Source organism: Tenrec ecaudatus, chromosome 15 (assembly GCF_050624435.1).
Source record: "Tenrec ecaudatus isolate mTenEca1 chromosome 15, mTenEca1.hap1, whole genome shotgun sequence".
Classification (NCBI taxonomy): Eukaryota; Metazoa; Chordata; class Mammalia; order Afrosoricida; family Tenrecidae; genus Tenrec; species Tenrec ecaudatus.
This window is the reverse complement of record NC_134544.1, coordinates 5,920,684-5,933,184: the sequence shown is the minus strand read 5'-3', so window position 1 is coordinate 5,933,184 and position 12,501 is coordinate 5,920,684. Positions and strand designations below refer to the sequence as shown.

The 12,501-nt window shown below is 42.8% G+C and overlaps 1 pseudogene; it reads right to left on the bottom strand.

The window, feature by feature from the left end:
• Positions 1–2,709: 2,709 nt before the first annotated feature.
• LOC142427878 (10 kDa heat shock protein, mitochondrial pseudogene) lies at positions 2,710–3,183 on the bottom strand (annotated as a pseudogene).
• Between the last annotated feature and the right edge of the window lie 9,318 nt (positions 3,184–12,501).

Genomic DNA, 12,501 nt, shown 5'->3' with positions numbered 1-12,501 from the left:
GATCCAAAACCATGAGAAGCCCAAAGTGACCAGGGGTCATCCTCAGCTGCCAGTTAAGTGGAATCTGTGCTGTGTTTCCAGGTGGGATAGTTCTTTCCTTTGGGACCAGGAACTCCAGGCCTGAAACGCATAGGGTTTCTGGGACAGGAAGCAAAAATGCTGCAAGTGGATCACTAGGAGTAATAGTGAGTGGTGCCACACCAGCTTCCACCCCTTGGTTCCTGGACCCATGAATTCTGGCTGTTGGAGACACAGCATCAAATGTTGGCCGCTGGTTTAGGGTGTATACAGGCTTCTGGAGAACATTGCCCCAGCACTGCAAGTTGTTGCCATCTAGTTGGTGTTGTAATTGTGTCTTCAGGAGGCCATTCCATTGTTCTATCAAGCCAGCAGCTTCAGGATGATGAGGAACATGGTACGGCCAGTGGATTCCATGGGTATGAGCCCATTGCCACACTGCATTTTCTGTGAAGTGAGTTCCTTGATCTGAAGCAATGCTATGTGGGATGCCGTGCCGGTGGATGAGGCATTCTCTAATTCCACCAATGGTAGTTTTGATGACTTATCAATCTACTTAATGTTGGTTTCTGCTGCTGGAAATTGGGGCACTCACAGTGGCAGTGGCCAAGTCAACCTTAGTAAGTGGAAGTCCATGTTACTACGCCCGTGCACAATAAACCTACCTATCATGGTCCCCTAGCTACGTGTGACATTGCTCAAATCTGGAGATCAAAAAGATGCCTCACTACAACTCACCGTGTCTTCTGGCGTGAATTTCTGTATTTTCTCTTTAGTTCACGTTGCTATCAAAATGATGCCATTTTGAGAGCATTGTGACAGGTAGAATCCTCGAGACAGGGTGGAACTGGCCTTGCATCAGGGAGTATTCTTGGCTGTCATCTATAAAGAGTAGATTGGTAAGTCTTTCTCTCAAGGAGCCACTGGGTATCTTCTACCCACTGCCCTTCCAATTAGCAGCATGTAACCACCATGCCATGCAGGCCATTGGTGTCTGTATAATGTGTTTGATAGTCATATAGATACTAGCTGGCATGAGAATAGGACAAGCGGGTTTACAAGATGCTGTTATGTAAGTTAGCTGCTTTAGCTACACATGGCTATCTGGCTTAGTTGAGCTCCAATTCTGAGGAGAAGCAGGAGTCTTCCTTTTACCTACACAGGAGCTGAGGCTCCAGGAGTCTGTTATCACAGTCTTTGAAAGTTCAAACCAGTGTGAAGCTAAGAGTGTATTCAGCCATCTCAATGAGTCAATGAGCTCTTACTTCCAAACATTTCAAAGTGTCTTCTGAAATCCACATTTAATTTTTTCCTTTGCTGTGCTTTCCTCTCTCTCTTTTTTTCCTAATTGGAGGAAATTTAATCACATAAAATCATTCATTTAAAGCACACAATTTGGCATTAACAATGGCTTTCTGTTCATTAACAAGACTCTGCCACCACCACCTCTAAATAGTCCCAAATCTGTGTTTTCATCTTCTCCTGTGTTCTGCAGACCCTGCTAAGTACTGCTTCAAAAACCAGCTTCCTTGCATTGAGTCAAGGCTCACTCTGAGTAAACCCACGTGGGTTCCCTAGACTCTGACCATTTACGTGAGTAGAAAGTCCAGTCTTTCTCCCATGGAGCTGCTGGTGGTTTCCAACTGTCGACCAGGTGGATTGCAGACCAACCCGTAACCACTACACCACCCCTACATTGTCAGAGTCCCCTGAAAAGGCTGGAGAGACACTATTTCTGAGCTCAAGAAATCTCAGATTTATGGGAAGACAGGTAACCTAAGGCACGTATTTGGTATTCTTGGAAAGGGAAAAGGAAAGTGCAGAATGCTGTGGAGCTGGAGGGAACAGTGTCTTGGAGAATAAGCAAGACTGTGATCAAGAGTGAACCTTGTCTCATGGGTGTGAATTCTCAAAGATCAAAGGATAAAGGATCATCCCACATCCCAAACCAAACCAGATGCACCAGTAGATTTAGCCTCATACTGACCCCACAGAACAGGGTGTACCATTGGTGTCCAACTCCATCTGGGATGCCCTGTGCAGTGATGGAACAGCATAGATCCTACAGCATAGGTAATTCCATCCCACTGAACTGATGCTGACAACGAGTGTCGTTGGTTGGAGGATAGGTGTGGAAACAAGGATCACTAGAAGAATGAGAATCTCAGTGGCTACATACATCCTTCATGACCAAGGAAAGGAGCAGAGAGGGAATTAAAAATTTTAAATGTGTATATTTTAGCGAGCAAGATCTGTGGAACATTGAAATAAATCGTATATGATTGGTGAGAGTCAGAGAAATTAAAAATAGCAAGCTAAGTGTTTTTAACACCTGCAAACGCCAGCTCAAGAGAAGAATGTTCACCTGTAAAAGAGGGAACTGCTGAAGTTAGCATGCTGAACAACTACTGGAAAGCTGGAGGGTGAAGTTCACTCCACGGTGCCTCCAAAACAACCTGTCTATGACAAGGCATCACTGAGAACCCCGCCCACTCTGTGATGTCTGGAGACACCTGGCATCAAGAGGAATGGAAGTCCATAGGAAGGGGATTGGTAGATATGGTTTTAGACTTACTGAATTTTCTTTTTTTTTTGGTCTGCATAGTTTTGTTTGGAAATGTTTTAAAGCAAAGAAACAAAATTTTAGCGACACCACATATCATGAGTTTATTATAAAAGAGACATGGAGATTATTTACATGATGACAGATTTCAGAACTTCAGTGGAATGGGCAGCTTCACATGATGACATTTCAACAGTGGCTTCCTCTAATCCACATACTTCCCAAGAATGTCACCATCTCGAAATAGGAAATAATCCTTATCATCTAGAACTACTTTGGTGCCTCCATATTCAGGCAGAAGAACTTTATCTCCAACTTTAACACTCACTGGTTCAATCTCTCCACTCTTTCCTTTCGAGCTGGACCCAACAGCTACGACTGTTGCTTGCAGGACTTTTCCTTGCGATTTTTCTGGAAGCATACTGCCTCCTTTGGTTACAGTTTCAGCGGCACTCCTTTCCACCAATACTCGGTCAAAGAGGGGAAGAAACTTTCTAAATGCCTGACCTGCCATGACGCTGGGGTGGCCGCTGCAAGTCCGCCTCTCACGCTGCGCGGCTGCAAGGAGAGACCCGCAATCGGATTCGCAAGCACGTGAACGTGGGAAAAAACGACTTACTGAATTTTCAATGCATGTGAGATGACCGAGGGTCAGGGACAGTCATAAGCCTAAGTAAACTGTGGGTATAGTCAAACTCAAGAATGGAAGGAGTGACTTTTCAAGACAATGACGAATAGGGAGGTGGGCAGTTCAAACAAAGCAGAGGCATCAGAAAAAAAGAATGCAAAGGGAAATCTTGCACTAGCAAGTGCCTTGCCATTGACTCTTCGGAAGAATAATTTCACACATAAGATAAAAATGGCTGAGATGTGAATTTTAGGCAAAGTGGGAAGACAGGGGAGTTATGAAACAGCAGATGAGACGGAGCTTGGCATAAATGAGACCTCATTCTGAGCCATGCTGTGGTGAGGGCCATGGACTCTCTGGACACTTGTTATTAGAAGTTTCCAATTGTATCGCTCGTGGATAATTAGCATAAAATGTATTAGAAAATAATATGCTATCGACAAAGTTGTTCTATGGTGAGAAGTGATATTCACTGGATTTCCAAAGTAGAGAGAGAGAGAGAGAGAGAGAGAGAGAGAGAGAGAGAGAGAGAGAGAGAGAAGCTAGCTGGTCATAGAATCATGCCTCAGGTGCTCAGATTTTAATTTAGGACTAGATGCAAGAGAGATTGACATTCCATCAATGTCCCTGCACATTTTTCACCGAGTCAAGTGACATGCAGGATGAACATGAATCATTCTTTCTTCAGGGGAATAGTCCTGTTTACGTCCTAACCTCCTCATTTGTAGTAGAGTAAGCAATGGCAAGATCAAGTCATAGATGACTAAATAAAAGAAAATACAATAATATGCATGTAAACAACATCCTCATAGATCATTGTATTGTCCATATTTATTGTGTCATTCAAACTCCTTATTCATCCTCAGAACACCTCCTGCACATTTATTACTGCAGCATTGTGACAGTGCCTAAGACAGGTGTATGGCTGTCCTAGAGAGCTCCTTGATATATGTGACCCATTGTTCACTGAAAGGATGTGTTTTCTCAGTCGGACCCTCAATATCCTAAAAGCCCGCATGATAGGTGTTTGATCTGCATCAGGGTTTTTAGGGAAAGGGGATTCAATTCAATTTTTATCCAGTCGTTAATATGCTGACTACACAGTCAGACATGTTTTTAAATAACTATGCATAATTGCTGACTTATTTCCATATCTTTTTGTTCTTTTTCTGAGTTGCGGTAGAGTCTGCATTCACTGGCAATGACTTTCATCCAAACGGAATAAAGGTGGGGGCTGCACCATCTTCCCCTCAATGTTAGGATGAGGCAGGCCATCAAGATGAGCTATTGAATCGGTCCATCTCACTGAGTCTTTTCCAGTTGCAAGTGGCCCTCTACTTCATTAAATGTGATGGCTTTTACATCTATTACTCTAATCAAGTCATTTCAAAAGATTGGACATTTCATTGTGAAAATGACACACTGTAAAAAGAAACCTATGAGAGTCATTATCAATGTAATTACTTCTTTTTATAATTCATTGGCAAACAAAAATACTGAACCCCTTGTCAATTCCAACGCAAAGAAAGCAACCCTCTATGACAGAATAGAACTGTCCCACAGAGCTTCCAAGTCAGTAGAAGTAGTTTGCAGAAGCAGACTAACACATCTTGGCAGATGGTATTAATTAGGTTAGCATTAGTTCGTAAAGACTTGTGGCAGTGATTGAATGTGAACAAGTCAATTTTAACTTATGGACCCTCCAAATGTGTGAAGTGGACCTAATCTCCATGAAGTTCTTAAAGCTATGAACTTTCAGAAAGAGATCACGACTGTCTTCCAAGGTTCCTCTTGAGGAGTTGCAGGATTTAGGTAGTAATCTAGCGCCGTGTGCCCTTATTCTGTCTGCATGTGCTCAAAAAGGGATCAGTCACAGAGGCAAGATGGCCAGATGAAGCTGGAGAAGGGGTCAGAGTGATGCCACAGACAAGCTAAGGGGCATCAATGAGTCCTGCGAGTTCTTGGAGGTGAGGATGATTCTGAATTGAGAAGGGCAGGCATCTGTGAGGTGTGTGCATAGACCACCATGGTTCCCCAGGATGATGGGAACAGTGTTGGAGATGAAAATATAAACCAAGGGCTAGGGATTAAATAACAGGAAGAGTGGTTGTCAATTGGTTTTGAGTTGGTGCTGACTGCTAGCAATCCTATGTTCAACGGAAGGAAGCCCTGCCCAGTCTTGCACCACCCTGCATCATAACACAACTATGCTGTTTGATCCCATTGCTGCAGCCATGGTGCCTACCCATCTCTTCAAGTGTCTTCCTCTATTTCAGTGACCAACGACTCTACCAAGTAGGACGTCTTTTCCATAAGTGTTTTCTCCTGATAATGTGTTCAAAATATATAATCTGAAATCTCTCGATCCTTGCTTCTAAGGAACAATTTGGTTGTCTTTTGTCCAAAACAGATCTGCTCATTCTTCTGGCAGTGCATTGTTTATTCAACATTTTCCATTAACACCATGATTTAAATGCATACATTATTCTTCAATCATCCTTAGTAATTCCAGATTTCACATGCATTGAAAATATCATGGTTTGGTTCAGGCACACCCAAGTCAGTCCTAAATGTGACTGAAATAATAGGGGTGTGATCCAGGAGAACATAAACTACCCTCAGTGGTAAATCTTCAAGGAATATAGCCTCTGGAAGGAGCTACGACAATAGCCATGGCCCCTTGTCCTGGTTGTGCCTTTTCCCCAGAAGTAGCATCTGCCAGAAGCAATATGTTTCCAGCGTTTCAGATTGTACCTAGTGATGTCCTAATTTCACCCATGCCCCAGAGCATGATAGTCTCTGTAAACATCCCAAACCTGTCACTTTGGCTGATTCTTATCACTCGTATATCTAGACAGCTAGCTGACTGCAACCAGTTTGTTTTGGTCTGTGTACCTAACAGGCTTATTAAATGCACCCCTTCAAAAAGAGACAGGGAGCTAGATTTAGCTGCCAGGTCGGCTCAAGGAGAGAGCACTTTCAGCACTTGGACAGCTGCTTCCCTCAAATGTAGTCTGGGATCACACAGTTCACTTAAAGAGTGGAGTGTGGGGGGCGGCAGGTAAAAGGTAAGCTCCTCTCTCAAAGGATGGATTCCTGGCCATCCTACACCTACATGAAGCCTTTGTTAATTTCAATTCCTCTCGTGACGTCTTTCAATTATTTTATCTTTTCTTTCAATAAATCTTTCTACCTGCCATGCTCTCCCTAATCCCCACCCACTCATGTAAGTGAGCCTACAGCCCTCAGTTATGGATTCAAAGCCTAATCCAAGTATTTCTCTGATGACATTTTGAAGAATTGACTAAAGTCCAAAATCACTGGTTTCAAGGTACATGATTTTAGGTAGCGTAGTGGGCCTGGTGTTAAGAGTAGAGCCTAGTATTCCCTGAGTGTGACAAATTTCTCTCTGCTCCTGCCTGAGGTCAGTCAGCCAGCCCTTCCTGGGACCACACCAGAACCAAACTAACTGCCAACAAATCAATCCCTGCTCACAGCGACCCTACAGGACAGAGTAGAACTGTCTCCGTGGCTTTCTGAGACTGTGACTTTTTCATGGGAGGAGAAAAATCTCTACTTTTATTCCAGGAAATGCTCATGGTTTTGAAGGCCATTCATTGCAGCAAACCTCAGCTACCTCTCCCCAAAGATATGCTTCTTTTTTGGACCCTGAATGACTCCCACATCTGTACAGTTTTCCTCTTCTTGGTGGAATGGTCAACTGAGCTTGGTCATTTGTTTTTTAGGATGGTGGCAAAGTGATTCCATTGTGTTGTTCTATCGCCTGTAAAGCCAACACAATGAAGCCTATGCTGACCACTCACTGGGAGGGAGGATTTACTAGGGCTTTAAGGAGTGCTGGTTTCACAGTGGTTAAGCACTTTGCTGCTAACCTAAATGTCAGAAATTTGAACCTTTCAACCACTCCATGTGTGAAAGATCTGGCTGTCTGTCCCCATGAAAGTTGCAGCCTTGAAAAACAGTCCGGGATAATTCTCTTCTGTCCTGTGGGGTCACTGAGTCAGCGTTCCTTTAATAGCAAAGGGTTTGGGTTTGGGAGCTAGGCTGGGGTTCCTGGATAGTGCAAACAATGAACGTGCTTGTGTGCTAACCAAAAGGTTGGGACTCAAATCCACTCAGAGGCAACATGGGAGAAAGACCGGGTTATCTTCTTCTGAAAAAGCAGCTGTTGAAAGCCCAGTGGATCACAACTCACTTTTCTGAGACAACGGAGCTGCACAAGCAAAAACCCCTCCTGCAATACATAGTGCCACTGGTATTTCCATGCCGTGCCCCAAAGGAGGAACTCTCAAAAGTTAGTCCTCTTTCTTGCCTCTTTCCCCTTTTCCTATTTACTTTCTTCCTCTCCTAATACAGGGAGCCTTGGTGGCAGCAAATTAGGGGTTGAGCTGCTAACCACAAGACTGGCAATACAAACCCACCCCTACTCCTTAGAAGAAATATGGGGCAATCTGACCCCGTAAAGATCCACAGGCTGTTTAACTCTATGGAAACCATTATACTCTCTCCTAAAGGACCACTGTGGGCTGGAATCAAGTAAATGGGTGGTGGATTTTTTTTCTCTTGTTTTGTTTTAGGAACATACTTTCCCATTTATATGTAGATATCATAAGAACAGTTCATTTGTAAAGCGCTAATATTTATAAATAATAAATTATTTAAAAATGCATGGAGCTATTGGGATATGAAATGCCAAGGGCGTCAGAATTTTAAGGCAGATGACTGCATTTTACCATGTCTTAATTAAGGATTGAGGTGCTAATATCAAAGTTGGTGGTTCAAACAAACTAGCCCTTGAGAGGGAGAAAGATGAGGCTAACAGCTCCCATAGAGATTCCGCTCAGAAACCCTATTAGGTTTCAATGGTAAAGGGCCTGGGATTTTTCTGACTTGTTGCCAGTGAGACTTATTTGAATTTATAAGTGAAAGTGTTTTTTAGAGGTTCACAGTTTAAATATCTAACTGACTCACACACAGCAGATCAAGACACCAACAGTAACAGTATATGCTTATGTGATTCAAAGCTCTCAAAGATTCCCTTAAAATGCTACTCCAAGATGCCAAATTGCCTTGTAAAATAGTGGACATCTGGTCATGAAAACTTCAGTTTCTTTTATTTCCCTCTTGTCTGTCCATTTCTCCTCTCAAGCACCTTGGTTGTGAGTTTTCTCAGAGAAGCTTTACCTCACACATGGAAGCTGTCTTTGAATGCCGGAGCTAACAAGGGATCCAAAATACTTTACGCACTGCATCATCAAAGGGAATAAACTCATCTGATCAGTAGCTGCCTGATATATGTCAGAGAAGGTAGTGGGGAAGTGGTAGAGCTTCCCCATTCCACGTGGGACTCATGGGTTCAGTTCTCATCCAATGCTCCACACATATAGCCCTTGAGTCCGTGGTAGCTTTTGTGTTGCTGTGAAGTAGAACAGATTTCATCTGAGCTCCCAAGATAATAGGATTAGGCAATCTATTTACCAAAAAAATGGTCCAAAAGAAATCTTTGCACCACAGTGGATCGATCCACAAATGATTATAGGGATGGTCCACAGGATCAAGACCAAGTGCTCTTTTTTTTCTCTTGTGTGTGGAATCACTAATGGCCAGGGATTGATTCAATGAGAGCCAACCAAATATTTCAGTGGGAAGCCCAAACCAGAACATCTTTGAAATAAACTGTTTTAAATGATCTCAAAGATTCATTTGCCAGGAACTAAAATGTCCCATGGACCTCACACACTTATGTCTAAGAAGTGGGCCATCACTTTCACAAGTGGTCACCCAAACTTTGCAGTACAATGATCTTTCCAAGAGATGCCCAGGCTACATCCCAGCAACCACTGTGGATGAGCACCCAGAGACAGCTTCTTTGAAAACGTATAGCCACATAAGAGATCCAGATGTATGAGCTACAGTGACCCATTGATGTAACTCTTTTCAGTAAGTTCAAGACCCACCACCTTTGGTGTCACTGGCAACTGGTTGGATCTGCAGGAGATTGGGTTCCTTCCTTGTGGCAGTTACATCATCTCCTGTCAATTTGTGAAGGGGTGGAGTCTAGCCTGTCAATCACGTTGCAGCTTGATGACCTCATGACAGAAATAAATAGCTCACTAGAAGCAAGATACACACTCTCTCTACTTCGTCTTCCTGCTGACAGGACAACTGGAGCTACCCTGCTGGAGCCAGAGCCCTGGAGGAGCCAGGTGGAGACCCACACCAGTGTTGAAATGCTTTCATCACCACCAGAATCACAAAAATTTCCGCCCAACTGACTGGGATCCTCCTGCATATGACATTACATGTGTTGTGTGAGTTTGAAGAGGAATTTATAGGCTGGTGTTGGACATATGGGTTAATATCAGACATATGGACTTGGTCTGAGCTGGGATATTTTCTTGAAATACAACTACCCTTTATATAAAGCTCTTTCTTATGCACATATGAGTTTCTATGAATTTGTTTCTTTAGTCAACCCAGACTAACATAAGCCTTGACATAATGAGCCATACTGGCCCCGGTCCCACGGGTGATTCCCTGAGGCAGTGAAAGCCCAGCTGCACCCTGCATTCATGAACTCTTCACGACACTGTCCTAATGCCCTACACCATGAGGATGAGTGAGCCCACCTTCCTCAAGAATGCGTCCACTCTCACCATGCACCCCTGTTGGTGCCCAACATGTCCTCCATCATTCAAGCTCATCACTTGTCCATCTATCTAGCCACCCAGCTCTATAGGGAGGGATACTTCATGTTTTGGAGGACAGGGTAACTGAGGTACAGGCTCTGACCTGATTGAATTTTTCCAGTCCTGTCCATCAAGAGGACTGGCACACACTTAATTTTAATCCAAGGTGAAACCCAGACATCTTTGGACACACAGCTGCCCTAGCAGGAAGACTGTTGGCAGAAAGTGTCTAAGCGGTCATTCCAGGCCATTTTGTATTTAATTAGGTCCTAGCCATCGCTAAGCCCTTGGCTGTACCTTTCACATCGAATTAACAGCCTTTCTTTCTTCTGCTCTCAAGTAAAGTTATAGTTGAACTGAATTCATAGTGGAGCAAAATGAGGTGCCTCTTCTTACCGGGGAAGGACCTTTGACCCGAGAGTGAAGGCACAGAGATTCCTGTGTTTCATTTATGGCTCTGCACATGCTTGCCTCCTGCTCTTCTTAATGCTTTCTTTTTAGTGCCCTTTGGGGAGTTAATGACTGACTTACTCCTGTTAATAATGCCAATCAAGCTGAGAAACAGAGACCAACTGCCATCTGCTACCCTTTTCTGCACTTCTGCCAACAAATACAGAAAGATAAAGCAGAGGTAAATTTGAAAAGTAGAATAATTCATGCCACAGCCTTTTATCAACTTGAATAAAAGTGTTTTGACTATATAGCTCTAAGCAAAACCATATTGCTATAAATTCATTCTCAAACCTTTATTAAGCACAAATAGAAAAATTTTAAAAATGTTTCTCAATTCATCCTCCACTTAGGACTATACAGTTTTGTAGGCAGTGTTGCCTTCTCTCAAACCTACCCCCCACCCCAATTCAGGCTTTAATTTACACCATGGCAAACAGCAGTTTGGGCATACCCAAAGGACTCAAATATTGTTTCTTTGTATGCATTCTTTGAGTTTGGGAAACACAAAGAAGGCTGTAGAGGCAAGACTGGAGCTGTAGGATGGACTGGGAATCTTTCCCAACAAAATTCTCATAGGAAATCATTTTTTCTCTTTTCAAAGAATGAACAGCTGCCTTATCAAGATGGGGAAAACAAACAAACAAGCACAATATTTTCCTTTTTTCTCAGTTTTCTTCAAATGTTTTTCCTAATGAACTCCAGTGATTTCCTTGTCTTTCAAGAAAACTTATCAGGATGACCCCTTAAGTAATCTAAAGCAATAGTCCCCTGAACCTTCTTGGCACATGCCTGCCTTGGACTGTATTGGCCCAGAACACCCCCTTGGAAGCCATTGGTTGGAGAGATCATTTATTTGAAAGAACTCAAATGAGATGAAGACACGGGTCCTACTCAGGATTATCTCTGTCCATCCACCAAACACAGAGGCATGTTTACACATGGTTTTTGTGGGAAAGAAAGAGTTTGTGCACATACGACTGAAATCTTAGTAGTAATATGTTTGGACCTACTCTCAGAGCACAACAAAATGAAAATCTGAAAAGAATTGCAAGATAGAGTTGAGAAGATATTAGAAAACAAAGCAAAGATTTTTAAAAATAGCATGTGTGTGTATGTGTGTGTGCAAAAGAAGAAGGCGTTTGGTTTTTTAAAATAAGAACAAAATCAGGTTGGTTGCAGAAATCAATAGTGAAATGGTGTAGCAGAATATGTGGCTATGTGCCAAATAGATCTGAAAAATATCCCTGCATCTCTCTCTTCAAATCAAGTGTGACAGCTTTCAACCACCTCAGACCTGATGCACTCCACTCAATGCATGTAACCAACTTGGCTGCCCAGTTCCCCCACCAATCACCTTGAGTCTGGAAACTCTTTGAAGAAGTGAAAGCTTTGGGTATTCCTATGTTTTTTTTTAATCCCAACAAGTATACATTCCTCCCACTTAAAAATTATACTTTTTATTTTTTTCTAATTTCCAATACTGTATAATCTTAATAGGTCACTATTTTCTCAATCACTGTTATTTCAATATGGCTGCCCCTAAAACTTACTGTCATGAATTGTAACTATTTTCTTACCCACTTATGTGCAACAGAACAACACACAACCAGTCCTGCAACAACCTCACAATCTGTGCACCCACTTGTGCCTTTCCATCTCTTCAAAAGTCTTCCTTTTCCCACCCCGCCCCCGCCCTTCTGCTTAACCAAGCCTAGGGTCTGGCCTCTTAGGGCAACATGCCCACAGTACTTGAAATGACATCTTGCCATCCTTGCCTCAAAGGAATAGTCTGGCTGTATTTCTTCCAAGACAGATTTGCTTGGGTTTGGGTTTTTTTTTGTTTTGTTTTTTTTTGGCAGTCCTTGGTATTTTGACAGGCTAATTATTTATTAATCCCTAGAAAAGAGTATAATGCTTGGCAGAGGGTCAGAGAAAATGTGGGAAGCCCCTGTGGTCGATGTACCTCTCCCCAAAGATGTATCAAATTGCCTCGCCCATGATTCCTAGTGGTTTGGCAGTTATATAATGAAGTAATCACCCTCATTTGAGATTGGTTGTAATTCCCTGACCTCTATGTGTTAGTGAGGCAGAATCCGCTTATGTTAATGAGGATTAGGTTGTGTTTGTTG